Genomic DNA, 17,367 nt, shown 5'->3' on the forward strand with positions numbered 1-17,367 from the left:
GAATAGATTCACACAGATGCAGACAAAACAGTACATAACTAATCTCAGTATATTTTCCTGACTGTTCAAAGAATTAAGATTCCCTGGTTGACTTAGTTGAGCAAGGCAAAATGAAGTACGTGAGAGCGCCTTCCTTGTCAGGTTACAAAAACAGACTACTCTGAAACTTCAGTCTCACCTAACATTAAACATTATTTTAGTGCCTGATTACAGAAGGACATCACAAACATCTGATCATGAAACTCAAACCAAAAGCTGTAGATGAATGAAGCAGCAAACACAATGCTTTTAGTACTTTTGTTCAAATTTATTCTTCATGAACTTCATCAGAATAAAGTTAACCTCTCAAAACACACCTCTTATAAGTTATATCACACATCACATGACTCTCATGATACTTTAAATTAAAGGTAAAAAATCATACCATAAAAATAAAAAACTGTCATTTTCCAAACAGCTTAGAATGTCAAAGCTTCATAAAAAATGTCTTAGTATAAAAACATCATCATGTTATTGTGATCTGAATGTTATTTTAGTGCTAAAAAAACACTTAATATTAATACATTTGTTCAGACCAGGTGGTCTGTCTGCTACCAAACTGATCTGCCACAATGGCTCCTTACATTCTAAAATCAAATTGGCATTCCCTATATAATCCTCTTGTGGAACATAATCTATGACTGAAAAGGTGACCTTTTTAAAGTTCATACAGTGAATAGCATGCCTAGCTAAAGCATTGGTAAAGTAATTTTCTTAATAGCAAGTGTGTGCTCATATATTCTATGCTTTAAACATCTAATGGTTTTTCCTATGTAGTAACTAGGACAAGAGTCACATACTGCCACATAAACAATGTTTGTACTCTCACAGGTAAACTGCCTGTAGACCCAAATAGTCCTTTTAAGATATGTAATAAATGTATTAGATGTATTGCTTATATACCTGCGTTGTTTACACTTCCTACAGGAGAAAGTACCACAAACACTATTCACATCAGTCATTTCTAAAGTATGCCCCCCCACCACCATTTTCCAAAATGTTTTTGATGTTCTTAATTTTCTTATAGGTAAACTTGGGTTCAACACCTACTACCTGTATGAGTTCCCTATTCCCCATCAAAACCTTCCAATTGTCCTTAATTATGTGTTTGATGACACACATTTTATTGACAATGGGGATGGGGAAAGAGATGGTGAACACTGTGTTGTCCTGCTTTTTACTGTTGTTACTTACATCACCAACACCCTGATGATGGGTTTGGCAGCATTTTGTCTCAGAATAAACACTTCCTTATGCATATTGATTAACCAAGCCTGGTCATACCCTCTTTGTTCAAAAAAAATGTTTCAACATGACGACCTCTTGAAAGAAAACACTGTAGGTATATAAGCAATACATCTAGTACATTTATTACACATCCTAAAAGGACTATTTGGATTTATAGGAAAGATGTTTTTGTCATTTGGGTCTGCAGACGATTTACCTGTGAGAGCACAAACATAGTTTATGTGGCAGTATGTGACTCTTGTCCTAGTTACTAGATAGGAAAAAACATTAGATGTTTAAAGCGTAGAATATATGAGCACACATTTGATATTAAGAAAAAGGACTTTACCAATGCTTTAGCTAGGCATGCTATTCACTGTGTGAACTTTAAGAAGTTCACCTTTTTCAGTCAGATTATGTTCCACAAGAGGATTATATAGGGAACACCAATTTGATTTTAGAATGCAAGGAGTCATTGTGGCAGATCAGTTTGGTACCAGACAGAGCCCCTGGTCTTAGCACTAAAATAACATTCAAATCACAATAATATGATGATGTTTTTATATTAAGACATTTTTTTATGAAGCTTTGACATTCTAAGCTATTTTTTAAATAAGACAGTTTTTTATATTTATGGTATGATTTTATACCTTTAATTTAAAGTATCATGAAAGTCATGTGATGTGTGATGTAACTTATAAGAGGTGTGTTTTGAGAGATTATTTGGAAAGACTTCCCAGTACTTATGTGGGATCAATTGTGACTAGCAGTGGGCTTTATTTTTATAGTGGTAGGCCTTCTACATGTTTTGTTGATTCATTTTGGGAAGAACACGATTGCACTGCAAAATGACATTTGTTGTGCAGAATATTTAGCAATCTGATGACACTACAATGACAATTCACAGTTATGATGGTGATTTGGTCATCTTTCTTTTCAAGGTTGTGGAGACCTGGAGCAGTTAAACCAGTGGTTTTGACATCTACAAGGAGGTTCATCAATCACAGAGCTGCCAGGGTGCAGTCTTTTTTAAACTTCTTAGTTACCGAACATTTTGAATTTGATGATAGAAATTCATTATGAATTTGTTCAAAAAGGCATCCATGTATGTGACATTGGATATGATTAGCTTAATTGGCAATTTTTATTTTTTCTTAATAAAGAGTTAGAATCTGATAGCAATTATATATTTCATTGTACTATGTTAATAAAGATTTAAAAATTTGTTTAAAAGTGTAGGTGGCAGAGAAAGAAAGAAAGATGATTATTAATTGGTCTGTTGGCATTCGTTGTATTAACTGATTTTTTGTTGTAGGTGTATTAATTGTGGCAATAGCAGCCAATAAGACACAAAACTGGAGAAACATATAATATGCTTTCTTGATGAAGCAGGTATTGTACATTTATGGATGAATACATGGTTGTTGCACATTATCTGTGAATAATGAACCTAATTAGGTCACTGTACCCAGTTGGTGGTGATAAGGGGGCATGATGGCAAAATGTGGGGCAGGAACAGGCTGCAGATTGCCATCCAATGGGCAGTTACTGAGTGGCCTTCCCTCATTTTACTCCCTTGATTCTTTCCTGGGCCATTTGGACATGATTACCTGCGATGGTGTAATTCTTATGATAGCACTGGGGACACACTGCTTTTCTCAATGTGTTTGGAAACATAACAAGCAGAGTAGAGTAAGCAATATATTGCATACCGAGCCAAAGGACTATCCAGAATGCTGAGGTCTCAGAGGCTGGATTAACACTCGTGGTGAACAAGTTTATCTGTGTTTATTTGTTGTGACTGTTACTGGACTGGAGATATAGTTTGGTGGTGTATTACAAACAAACCAGTTGTACTGATTGCCCTATTGTTTTTACTCGAGTGTAGGGCTCTGGGGCAATTCAAACTATAAGAAGACCCAAGAATGTCAGAATGCAAGAAAGAAAGAAAAAATGAAAACAGAAATGGAATATGTGGTAGTGTCCATTTGTATGATAAATGAAACAGATTCTACTCTAGGATTAGGAAACTTGTTTTACACCTAGTGTCATCATTATTCTTAATGATATTTGTTCATTAAACAGAGGTGAAAGACATTTAATTTATAAAAAAAGACCCCCTGAAAAACATATATATGATTTTACACTGGAAGGAAATAATGCTTTAATATTCATTTTACTAAATTAATGTTTGTTTCCCTAGTGCAGCTCTGTACATATTAAATCAATAATATGAATCTGAATTTTCAATTATATGCCAAGATCATGTTTTTCAATAGTAATAATTTCCCCTGAATTCAAAAAATGTTCAAATCTACACTCTCTTCATTGCAGAAAGCAAACATTCCTTATTGTACCATGAGGAAAAAGAAACAGTTTCCGGCATTCTCAAAGGTGTGTCTCACATCCTATGTAATCTACCTGCATTTGCTTCCATTTGCCTGCAGTTACTGACAGTATAGGAAATTGCATTTCTTATGCATATTTGTAAAGTACATTCATTAATTTGTTTACCAGATAAGCTCCATTGGGAATTGGGAAAGTACTTGCTTTCAAGGGCAACATATGTGCATGCTGGCCTGGTTAAGCATTTTCTTTTGAAAGATACAGTTTCAAGTATGAATAGAAGAAATCAAATGCTGTGCTGCAGTTCAAGCCTTACTAAGCTCGTCCACTCAGGAGAGGATGAAACTGAATGCACCAAGCATCAGAATTCCCGAACTGCATTCGCTGAAAAAAAAAAAGCAAAAAAAACAGCTGATATATATATACCAACTCCAGAGTCACACCAACTCAAAGAAGGGTGAAGAAATCCCCCAAAAAGAGCATCACTGCTGGCAGCACTTGCGACCATGATCTATCTGCAATGTAGGATTTCTGATCATCATCAGATTGAGGATCGGGCAACTGAAGTTTCTGAGTTCAGTCTTCTTCCATCCATTAGTTATCCTTACTAAGCATTTGTAATCGTCTCCAATAAAACATTTACTCTGCTGCTTCTTACACATTATTATGACTGTATGTTGTTATGTATATATGTTATTATCACTGTTTGTTGTCATAATCACTTGCAATCCATGCCAAGCCTAAAATCAGTCAATCCTGGTCAGTGCTCTACCTCAACAAACAATTGTAAATAAATAACTTTAACCCTCTGTGCTATATTACAATATCATTTATTTCACTTTCATGTTAGGCTTGGGGACATTAAATAAACCATGGGATCACTGATGCCTTTCTTTCCTGGTTCATCATACAACAATTGCTTACAGACATGATAAGGCCATAACATGCTTAATACGGCTGAGGTAAGGTAGGAATTAAAACTTTTCATTATGTTTGAGCACATCTTTCAGACAGCGCATCACTTATTCAGCCAAAGATACAATTTCTTCTTGTGAAGGGATATATATGAATTAACAGATAACCACTAAGACACCTTGGCTATTCATTAGCAGACAAGTGGTATAGCAGTGATGTTCAGAGTTTCCATTACTGAAAGCCAGACCATTTGTTTGCTACCTCTAGATGAATTTATTTATTTGTATTTATTTATTTATTTATTTATTGTCATTTGTTAACCAGGTTGGTCCAGCTGAGCCAAAAGCCCATTTTCAGTGGAGACCCGAGGAGAAAAACTCCAGTTACAATTACAGTCATGTAAGATAAACATTTTTATCAGAGATGGCATATAGCAAGAGAATTATACAGCAAAGTGAAATAATCAAATTAACAGTTATGTACAGGATTCAGTCTGCAATGTACAGTAGCAGTGAGTTAGTCTAGATGTAAGGCTCTATTCAGAGGAAGTGGGGTGTTGCTGATTTGTAGTATGAACACTATGGAGGGGAGTTGGAAATGAGGAAAGAGAATGATATGTGAGAAGAGAGTAGAGTTTGTAAGAAATTGAGGATAAAGAAAGATGTGAGAGAAGAGAGTAGTTGTAGGAAGGGGGTAGCTAGAATCAAGTTGGAGCTTGACAGGGCAGGACCAGGTGATTAGGAGATAGTGTTTAAGTTCATGTTTGAAATGGGAGTGATGAGAGATGTTTCTTATATTATGTGGGAAGGAGTTCCAGAAGTGGGCTATTGACTATTGGTACAGTGACTTCCCTATATTTGTCTTGGGTTTGTAGATGTCTAGAAGATGTTTGTCAGATGTACGCAGCTGACATTGGGGGTTGTATAGCGCTACAGTATTAGAGATAGAGGGACAGGCAATAGGGTTATAAAGTACAGAGTGTGTTATATGCAGTTGAGGAAGGAGCAGTTGTATGGGGAATTCAGGCCATTGCAAAAATTTAAGGGCAAGGCAGTGGTGGGATTTATATGGGAGATTAGAGGCAGACTTAGCTATTTTGTTGTAGGTTTTCTCTAGTTTGCTGAGAAGAGAAGACTGGAGATTAGTAAGGACAGGAGCAGCATACAGAAGAGAGGGTAAAAGGAGAGATTTGGCTAGGGAAGGTTTGGAGGAGGGAGGAAGAAATTTATCATTACGGTACAGAAGGCCAAGTTTTTGTGGGTTTTCTTTATGCATTGATTGATATGTACCTCAAATTTTAGTTCATCATCTGTGGTGACACCTAGTAATTTAGTATGTGGTTCTATTCTGATGATGGTATTGTTAAGAGAGGTGATGGAGAAAGAGGATTTATGTAGAGTTAGTGTTTTAGGAAGAAAAAGTAGAAGTTTAGTTTTTTTTGGGATTTAAGATTAGTTGATTATCAGTGAGCCAGGTTTCAATGGAAGAGAATGTGTCTTGGGTAAGAGGAAGGAGCTCAGGGATACTGCGGGCAGGGGTAATAAGGGTGGAATCATCAGCATATTGTAAGAGTGTTGAGAGATTAGCAGCAGAGTTTACATTATTAGTGAAGATATTGAACAGGAGGGGACCAAAAATGGAACCTTGGGGAACTCCATTGTAGACTGGCAGAAATGGGGAGGTGACATTGCCAGCATATAGGTTGTAGTCTATTAGATAAATAACTAGTGAACCGGGCTATAGAAGAAGCAGAGAGGTGAAGGTCAGAAAGTTTAGTTAAGAGTTTAGAGTGACAGACAGTATCAAAAGCCTTAGAGAGGTCAAGGAATAGACAAAAAAGAAGAAGGTTGTTATCACGGGCTTTTGCTACAGTTTGGGTGAATGAGAGTAGAGCTGTAGATGTGTTGTAATGAGGTCTGAAGCCGTGTTGGGTGGGAGTTAATAGATTATTGCCAAGCAAGTGTTTGTGCAGCTGAGAATGAACACATTTTTTGAGTATTTTGGAGACTGGGGATAGTATAGCAATGGGATGATAGTTTGAGGGATCAGTGGAGTTACCACCTTTATGGAGAGGAATTGTCTAAAAGGATTTCCATAGGTCAGGGACAATAGACTTGGCAATGGAATGATTAATGAGGATAGAGACTGGGTAGACAACAGAATTTGAAGCAATTTTAAGAGACTGGGGGGTAAATTGTCTACAGAGGGAAAGCAAGGTTTGAGTTTATTTAATTGGGACTTGACAAATGCAGTGGAAGCAGGTTGTAAGGAAAGGGTATCAGAGGAAGAAGGGGTGAGGGGTGAAAGCAGAGAAGAGGCTTTGGGTGTATGTTGAGTTAGGTTTTGGGTTGTTTCTATGAAGTAATTGTTTAGTAGGGTAGCAGTTTCAATTGCAGTATTAAGGGGGAAGGGGTTTGGGGTGGGTGGAGCACTGGGGTGGAGGATTGAGTTAATCGTGGACCTGAATTTCTCAGGGTTGGTGTGAGGGCTGAAGTGGTTGGAAATGAAAAATGATTTTTTATCATGAATGATTGTTTTTTTACACTTGTTTCTGAGTTCTTTGTAGTGTTGGAGTAGGGGAGGGGGGTTTATTTTTGAACCAGGTTTTCCATGCAGTGCCCCTCTGGTGCATAATTGAGCGAGTTTGCTTGGTAAGCCAGGGAGCACAGTTTGATTTTACTCTGATTTTTCTAGATGTGGCCACGGTGTTTAGTATGTCTAAAAATATTTTGTTGAAGGCAGTTATGGCATCACTTAGGGGGAGGTTATAAAGGAAGGTCCAGTTGATGTTGGACAGTGTGGAGTTAAACATGTCTGGATTGAAGTGGGTCATATTGCAGTATACTCTGTAGAAGTGTTCTTTGGGTGATTGTTTAGAGTACCTATGGACATAGGTTGGAAAGTGGTCACTGAGAGAGTCAGGAAGTGTGCCAGGGTTATGACAGATACATGGGTTCGATGTTAGGATCCAGTCTGTAATAGATCCAGAGGTAGGGGTTTTGTTGGTTCTGGTAGGGGAGGATATGAGTTGGTGGAAGCCATATAGATTGAGGCTATGAGTAGAGGAAGAGGGGGAAAGTGAAGCCCAATCAATGTTTACGTCACCAAGTATAATGGACAATAGCAGATTTTTATGGGGGTTATGATGGCAGTCTACAATGAGGACTTCTGAAGGAGCAAAACTGGGTAAGGGGGTTGAGAGTGGAGAGAGAGTAAGTTGGTTGGAGTATAGTATGCCTCTAGTGCAGATACAGATTATTAGTTTTAGCACGTAAATTTGCTTATTCATGCTCAGCACTTGTTCAGAACTTGTCAGCACTAAACAAGCTACTAATTACTACAGCACTTAATCTTCCTCATTACCTAGAGGAAAACAGTTTGTGTACTTACTTTTCTCACTTGCTTAGAGAAAAACAGCTCTTGTACTCACTTTCCTCACTTATCTAGAGGAAAATAGTTTTTATTCAGGAATGTCCAAGGGTCAGCTCCCAGTGTTCTCTCCTGTCTATCTGATGAATCTGGGCATCTTGAGGCAATGTAGAAATTGCCTCATGTACACAGACAACCCTCTCCTCCTACCACCCAACACTACAACCTGTGAGAGATGCACTTATCTAGCCAAACTGGAGGTAAAGCTCTCTCCAACCAAGACTGAACTTGACAGTCATGAGGAGAAGGTAAACATTTGCAGCACACCACACTCATCACAAAGTCTCACTAAATCTACACCACCAAAATCCACACATAGTAACATAAAAACATTTGCGGAGGCTCTCAATAATAATTTGCCTAAGCAACAGAGACCTCCAAAGCAGAAATGCAAGCAACCTCCATCCCCCAACACAACCCAAATGACACATAGCCCACACACTCAGTGTGCCACTCAACCACAGCCAATAAGGCAAAACAACGTACCCAACACACTAGTCATAGGTGACTCTATAGTCAGGCACACTGATGTCCCACTCACCAGGCTAAATAAGGAGAAGGTTACTGTCAGCTGCCTGTCAGGTTCCAGGATCCGCCACATTACCCATGCACAAAGGTCACTCTACAACTAGTACAAATACGACTCTGTCATTTTCCATGTTGGTGTGAATTACCTGAGATGTACCTCCCTGAACTACATGGAAAGAGACATAGAAGAGCTCTCCGATCTTGTAGCCCAGGTAGGTATGACCCTAGCCCTGAGTAGCATTCTGCCATCACCCAGAATGATACCGCAGTACAAGGACAAGGACAAAATGATTGACTTCAACAATTGTCTAAGCTTCTGGTCTCATTCTAAGGGGATCCAGTATATGTTTGCTTGGGATGACATGGTCGACAGACCATGATGCTTTGCCACAAATGGCCTGCACCTGTCGCCCCTGGCATTCTGGATACTGGCTAAGGCTCTTGCTGCCCTTATAGTGCCTTTTTTAGGTGGGGTTCAAATAACAAATTCACCACCATAACAGGAACAGGCAAGCAAAAACTGAGGGTAATGCTACTCAATGCTAGAAGTCTAAATCTCAAAATGCACTCACTCGAGGGACTCCTTAAAATGGAGAACATTGATGTCTGTGCAGTGACTGAGACCTGGTTCAAGGCTCCAGAGAGCACCCCTGCACTACCAGGCTATAACTCATACCACACTTTTTGGCCATGTAACCTGGACTGAAACACCAAAGGCAGAGGTGTGTCCATATTCATTAATGATATCCACATCTCCAGGCTAGTTGCTCAGTATAATGCATCCGAGGTTATCCAAGTGCAACTAACTCTGGGCAAAACTGCAATCCAAATTGTAGCTTGCTACAGATCCCCCACCATGCCCCAGGATTCCCACTCCTCTTTTCTTGATGTACTGGAAAATATTAGGGTTCAACCAAACACCCTAATAATGGGCGACTTCAACTACCCCACCATTAACTGGGAAAACTACTCGTGTACCAACTCCTTAGCTCAATACTTTCTAGAATTCATAAACTCCAATGCCCTAGATCAACTTATCCACACCCCCACCGGGGGAAACAATATCCTAGACCTAGTCATTACCAACATGAGTGACCGGTGCTCCACACCTGAAGTCCACTCTTCGTTGGTCCGATCCGACCATAAGCTTATTACCCTTGATATCCACATCCCGCCCCCTCCCCCCATTAAGGAAACCACAGTACAAAATTTCTCCAAAGCCAACTTCATGCTTCTTAAGACAGAAGTGATGAACTTCATGACACCCATGCAGATGGACAATACAGTTACAACTGCTGAATCCTACACAAATGCATTCTATAAGCACTTAAACGAGTGCATGGATCGTGCTATACCAAACAAAACCAAGACGCTATCCTCCAAAAAAAGGAAGCCAATCTGGTGGTCCCCTGCCATAAACAAACTCTACAACAGAAGGAAGAAACTGTTGCAAAAGTGAGTAAAATCCCATGAGTGGAGGAGCTCCCTGGTCAGCCTCAGTAAGAAGCTGAAATCCCTTATAAGATCCTCCAAAGCTAGCTATGAAAACAAAATCACCACTAAATCCAAGGACAACCACAAAACATTCTATAGCTATGTCAAGAATCTAGATGGCAACACGCAGATCTGCTCTGAGTTACAGAACAAAGGCATGAAAATTACAGAACCAACTGATATTGCCAACATCCTGGCAGATAGGTTCAGTGCTAACTTTCCCCCCCCCCCTCTCACCACCTAAAGGGCCCATATCTATACAGGAAGAATGCAGAGTCCATGTAATCACAACTACGCAGGTAAAAGCTGCACTCTCTAAAGCCAAAAACACAGCATCCATGGGACCGGTCAACATCCCAGGCTGCGTTTTACACGAACTTCAGAATGAACTGGCTCCCCACTTAAGCATCATGTTCAATAATAGCCTTGCATCAGGCTTTGTGCCCACTGAATGGCGCACAGCAACAGTTATCCCACTCCACAAAGGGGGAGCTATCACTGATTCCGGGAACTATCGACCTATTAGCCTGACGAGCCTGGTCTGCAAGGCCATGGTTGGTATCATCATGGAACTCATAAACAAAGACATTGTTAACCTCCAAACTCTGGATCCCACCCAGTTCAGGTTTGTGAAAGGCAGATCATGCCTCCTGAACCTGATTGACTTCTTTGGGGCAGTCACCAAAGCCGTAGATGAGGGTAAGGTGGTTCACACAGCCTATCTTGACCTCGCCAAGGCTTTTGACACCATCCCCCATTCTGGAATTATAGCTAAACTCACTAAACTAGGTATAAATCCCTACGTCACAAGACAGGTTGCCAACTGGCTCACTGACAGAACCCACAATGTAAAAGTTACAGACTCCATATCTGACCTCAAAGCAGTGACAAGTGGAGTACCACAGGGTTCTGTCCTGGGACCTCTCCTGTTTGGTATCTACTTCTCTGAAGTACAGGCTAACACAGAAGGCCTCTGGCTAATGAAGTTCGAAGATGACTGCAAACTAGGAGCCATAGTCAAGTCCCCAAATTATGTGGACATCGAACAGAAGGGCCTCACTGAGACAGATGCCTGGTGTCAGAGCCTTGACCTCAAGCTCAATGCCAAAAAGTGCAGTGTCATCCCTTAAACTCTGTACCCATGAACTACCACATAGTCAGCAATCTACTTAACACCGAATGCATGATAAGAGACCTTGGGACCCAGGTGGACAGTAGTCTCTCCTTTGATAGTAACATCGCCACAGTAGTCAGGAAGTCCTTCTACGTGGCACACCTCATCATAAAAGGGTTCTCATCCAGGAAAAAAGAGGACATTGTTCCCTTCTACTTGACACTCATTTGACCCATTATAGAGTACAATGCCCCTTTTGGAATGTACCTCACAAGACATCTGCAGCAGCTGGAAAGGCCACAGAAGTACCTCACAAAGAGGATTACTGGCCTCAAACAAATGCCCTACACTGACCTCCTCAAAAAACTCCAGCTTTACTCCATAGCATATTGCCTACTCCGAGGTGATCTCTGCCTAACATATAAAGCTATGTCAAACCAAGAGCTGTTGGACATGCTACACCTAAAGAAATCCCAATCCCACTGATCTACACACTTTAATGACCTAAACCTTGTCAACACAATAAACAGGACATGCTGGAGCAATAGATTCCTGTCCCAGAGACTTCCTATACTCTGGAACAAGCTACCTATCTATGTCAAGCAAAGTTCCTGATTAACACTCTTCAAGAAAAATCTTGATGAGTGGATGGGAAATAGGAAATACACCCTGGGGATCACTTCTGTGTCTCTGCTCGACAGTGGCACTGGAAAATAATTTTCTTGGGTGGCGTAAGCCATGGAACCTTGTCGGCTAGGCTTACGTAGGCCCTTGGGCCGATAACCTAGTACCTACCAATGAGCCTATGAACAACACCTGCACCTATTTTATTAGCTCTGTCTACATGATAGATGTTGTAGCCAGGGGGCAGGATTTGTGAGTTAGAGGTGTGAGGCCTTAACCATGTTTCTGATAGGATTAAGACATGAGGGGAGTTAAGATGGATCCAAGAGTGCAATTCAGTTATTTTGTTAACAATACTTTGGATACTTAGGGAAAAGATGGTTAGGGATTTAGGTGGGGGAGGGGAACTGGGGAAAAGACTGAGGGGGTGATGTGGAATGAGACTGTGTAAAAGAGGTAGAGGTGTTTGGTCCTCCTGGATTGGAATGGATGTCACCATCCAACAGTCGAGTGCAATTTGACAATGGTATGAAAATGCATGCACTTCCCTTCTTTTCTGCCTCACTCATCAATGAAAAAAATGTTGTTTCAGATGTATTCTTTGCCTGGAGTGTTGTTTAATTCATTTCATCATTAGCAGAAAAGAATGACAAGGTTATAAAACCCATGACAGAATGCAATATAATTTAGTGCTAATATTTAGTGAGGACCCACTCTTCTCTAAACTAGGGTTTTTAAAAAATGGTACAGCACTAAATAATGTTCTCAGTATTCTATTCTACTCTATTTGTGACTGCATATCCGTAAGGTGGAGAAACAGTGCATATATGAAATCTCTATGAATTATAACGAGTTTGGTCGAATATTCCTTTGTGTCTCAGGTACTATAAGAGGTCATCTTGGTAAGCAGTTTTAAACAAAAGAACAAATGGCGGAAGAATGCAGCAATTCTACTTTGATACTAAATCTTGACCTTTTAACCATGAAAGAAACAGTACAACCAGAATTCCTGACTACCTTTCAAAAGAACAATTTTTAAAGGTTGTTATAGGGAATGACTTCTCAGCAAGCAGCTTGAAATAAAGTGCAATAATGCGTCTTATACTGCTTGAGCGACACTATATCTGGCAAAAAGTTTCCCTCTGTCTTAAAAATAAGCAGAAGCAAAAGTGCTACCCTTTCAGCTTTCTACAGTGTGCTTAGTCCAGCATCAACTGCTTAGAAGCTATGGTTTTTCAAGTGTGTTTGTTCTTTAAAGATTTTTTAAAAAATATTTCCTGCTGTGAAACTATGTGAAACAGCCTTTCCATAATCAAAGTACTCGCAGAGAGAAAATACATGGTGGGTGATGAGTTAGTCCAAAGTGTAGGAACAACTTTTGCTTCGCTACAGTAACTGCAAAATTTATTAAGATTAAAGATCGCTAAGTCATCAACCATTCCCTGTTCATATTACCAGGGCTAGTGCTCATTTAAAAAAAAACATTTTGATGAAATATTAACTAGAGTCCAAAACAAATGCTGTGAATAAATAGGGCTTGTAAAGAGGCCCAAATTAAAATGCTTGCACACTCACAACAAGGATTGTGTAAGACCACACAAATATACAAAATATAATGACCATCGAATGCTTTTGTGGAACATTCACTCATAAATTCATTACAACTTTAATTCAGTTCTACACTGGGTGTAGAGGCAAAGTCTGTATTGCTGTCATACACCACACATGCGCACACTCACACACACACACACACACACACACACACACACACACACACACACACACACACACATATACACACACCTATGGACAACTGTGGGAAAGACAAGTGAATTACGGCATGTCAGTGGGATGTATGGATTGGACACTCTAAATTGACCCTAGGTGTGTGTGTGCATGCAAATGTGTGTGGTGCACCCTTCAACAAGGGTTGGGCCTTGGGCTAGCGACTTGAGCCTGTAAAACCCATAACTGCTACAGAAACAATGAGTGGTGAAATGTGCTCCTTGTCCGATGTACCACATGGTGAGTAAACAGGAAAGAGAGAGAGAGAGAAATTTTATTAAATTAATTCGTAGGGTGACATGAATAAAAGACAAGATCGGGTGATGGAGGCACAGTACAAACAAATACCTTGCCATCTGTTGAAATGCTGTCATTCGATTTACATTTTTTGTTTAAATGTGGTAATATGGTGATATTGTAGCCCTCTTCCAGCAGCAAGCACACTAAATGCATTTAGAGCAGTATTTGCTCAACTAGGTAAACAGGAGAAGAATATTTCAAATTCATTACAAAAACAGCATGGACATTATCTTTCCTTGGGGTCTTTTTAGTATGTAAACAAGTTTTTACTAAAAAGAATGTACTATACCAGCCTATGAGTTTAAAACTCCCTGATCTAATGCATCACTTTGTGCATGGCTTCATCATGTCAACTGCAATTACAGGATTTTATCAACTTCTCTGAAGTAGTTTGGAATGGGTGTCAGACAGGATGTCCTTTGGCACCATGATAATTATGCAAAATTAAGCACCAGTAGGAGATTTATACTTTTGTCCACAAAGGAGTCTCATGCAAGTGCATGCTGGGAGCTATTTTGTTGCTGTGTGGCTTGTGTGGCACGCTTAAGAGTATTGTTTTATACATGAGGCAATACAGGGATCAGGAGTGGGCAGCTGTTTTTCTCAGCTTACAGCCAACATCCATGTGGCACATTACTATCTGACATTTGCAGTGGTCTTTGTTCTTCAAGTTGAGGCAACAGAGAAATCTGTCATTTTTCTGGAACTTAGAATAGTGCATGCATCCTTCCAGAGCCAGCATTTCTCTTCATGAGTGCCAGCACAGTGCTGTGTCCTTCTGCACTACTTCAGGTCTATGACATTGCACTTTTTACAGTATAGTATATCTATGTTACACTGTGTCTATGCCTTAGCCACATAACCTGCCACCAGATGCTGGTGATGTTAACAAATATGTTGGTGAGACTGTCTAGGGAATGTCAAACTTCACAGGGCACTATTCCAACATCCAAAGGCATATTGCAATGCAAACCAGAGCCCGATGGGGTTATTATGAGAGAAATGTATCACGCTCATGGTACAAGACAACTGATTTCTGTATTACAACACCTCAATAACAGTTGTTACCCATACATCATGTATTTCAGATTCACTGTCTTGTTCACTTTGAATGCATTCCTGAATCTTGATGTCATCAGTGTAACACCCACATTATGCATGTGTAAAAATGATAAGGCCACATCTGCTTTCAGCACTTGGTGACACTTCGTCCGGAATGAGCCATAGCAGGGAAGCACATGTTCTGAAATTTCAAAAAAACTTGAAAAGACACAAAATCACTGGAAAACTACAAAACACTGCTCCAAACCAAGACCAAAAGACACGGACACCAGAAGTTAACGCTTTCATTCACTTTAATATGCTGTGAACTTCATCAGAAAAACATTCTAACCACCCTAAGACAGTATTTAAATACTTAATTAGCAGTCACATGACTGAATAATCTTAATTAAAAAGAAAGCTCATTTTTGTAAATGTAAAAAGATACATACAAAAATCCATACAATGAAATTAGTAATTATAGAAGTAGAAAAAACAAAACTTTTTTTGTACATTCTAATGAGTATCATAAAATGAAGTTTTAAAAAACTTTAAAGCTTAGTTTGCAAAAAGCATTTTATGTTAATGGTGTTATTTAGACCTGGTGCAATATCTGCACCCAAATAAATCTGCCATAGAGATTCTTTGCATTCTAACCAGGTTTTGTAATCACCGAAAAGGTTTCTTGACTGACAGTATCTATCACTGAGAAAACAAACTTTTTGAAATCAATACAAGTAGCAGCGTGTTTTGCCAAAGCATTAGTTTGTACCTTTCTCTTGATTGCTAAAAGATGTTAATAAATACGTCTTTTTAGACACCTAGTAGTCTTTCCTATGTAATAACTTGGGCAGGATAAACATTGTGCAACATATACTACCACTTCACTTGACAAGTGTAATATCCATTGGCCCAAAAAGTTCTTTTTATGTGACTAAATTCCACTGAAGACGTGTTACTGATGTACCTTCACTGTCTACAAGAATTACAAGAATAACTACATTTTTTTCTGAATAAGTGCACTTTTTGTATCAGTTTTGCTGTTGCAGCCCAGTTCTAATAAACTCTTAATGTTTGTAACTTTTTTGTAGGTAAACAGAGGTCGCAGTCCTATAATTTTGGCCAAATCTATGTTACCTAGAAAACCAGTGTTTTTTACTGTTCTGAAATTTGTTACATTTTACACAATGATGACATTCTGGCTAAGCAAAAGCAGTCACATGTGATTGATTCCCTGCTTTCATATACATGAGTACACCACATGAGTCTACATTGCTGACCCACATCAGTTCATTTTCAAGGCATGGCACTACATATTAGATGAACTGGTTTACATACTAGAACAGTGGCATTACACAATAGAATAGAGGATTACACACTAGATTAGATGCGTTACATAACAGAATAACTTGATTACATAGTAGAACAGTGGGATTACAAAATAGTGGATTACACATTAGTGAGATTGATTATGTACTAGAAAAGTGGGATTTACACAACAGAATAAGGGGATTGCACACTAGGTCAATGGATTACATACTAAAACATAAATGGATTACTAATACTAAAACGGTGGGATTACATAAAAGGATTATGTGGCAGTACAGATGGATCAGTCTGAGATTACATAAAAGGATTACGTGGTAGAACAGCTGGATCACTCTGCTACTTATATAGCCTTATAATGCACTTTTATTTGCAACAGTCCTGGACTAACATGTTGACATACTGGTTTTATCACAAAGAAGTGCCTTTAATTTTGAGAAATACCTTTTTTCTGTAGTATAATGTTACAGAATTGTAAGTTGTTCATTGCAGAAAATTTGGATGTAGGGAATTTGAGGAAAAATGTAAGACAACATACTAGCCTCGTTTGGAATCACTATTACATGTTTCTGTCTGTGTGTTCCAATTACATTTAACTGTACCATTTGAGGACACTGACAGTAGAATAGTTGCCTTTCAGTATGCTTGAACATTCTCTGGTTAAACCAGTAAGATATATTTTGCCACAAGGATTCCCAGGATAAATATGTTTTGCTTTCCTATGACTTATATTAAGAAATGTTTCCAAAACTCAACCCTTAACAGTCTAGGAATATTGAACAATGCATTATGATCTATTTTGGCATTCATAAGAGGCAGAGAGGATAAGTACAAATTTATAGTACCTTATTTTTGTTGTCGCTGACTCAGATGTCTTTAATTTTATTATAATGGGGTATATATGTGATAATGTGTTTAGATAATACATATATTTTTAATGTTCACTCAGATGAACATTCCAAAAATTCTGTAAATTTATCATACATCATTGACTTAAAAACCAGGATCATCGACTGGGATCACTTATTTTTTATTTTTATTTATTTTTTTGTTACTGGATTCAGAAAAATTTCTATGAGAAATGGTTAAGATTTCATATCATGCCCTCTGTAGTATTTATGTAAGATGCATTGCAGAGTGTTTGAAAGAATCAGAGGTCTCTTTTCTGGACTTGAAGGATTCCAGTACAGCAGAAATGC

The sequence above is a fragment of the Protopterus annectens genome, chromosome 1.part1, assembly GCF_019279795.1.
Source record: "Protopterus annectens isolate FY-2018-M chromosome 1.part1, PAN1.0, whole genome shotgun sequence".
NCBI classification, from domain to species: domain Eukaryota; kingdom Metazoa; phylum Chordata; order Ceratodontiformes; family Protopteridae; genus Protopterus; species Protopterus annectens.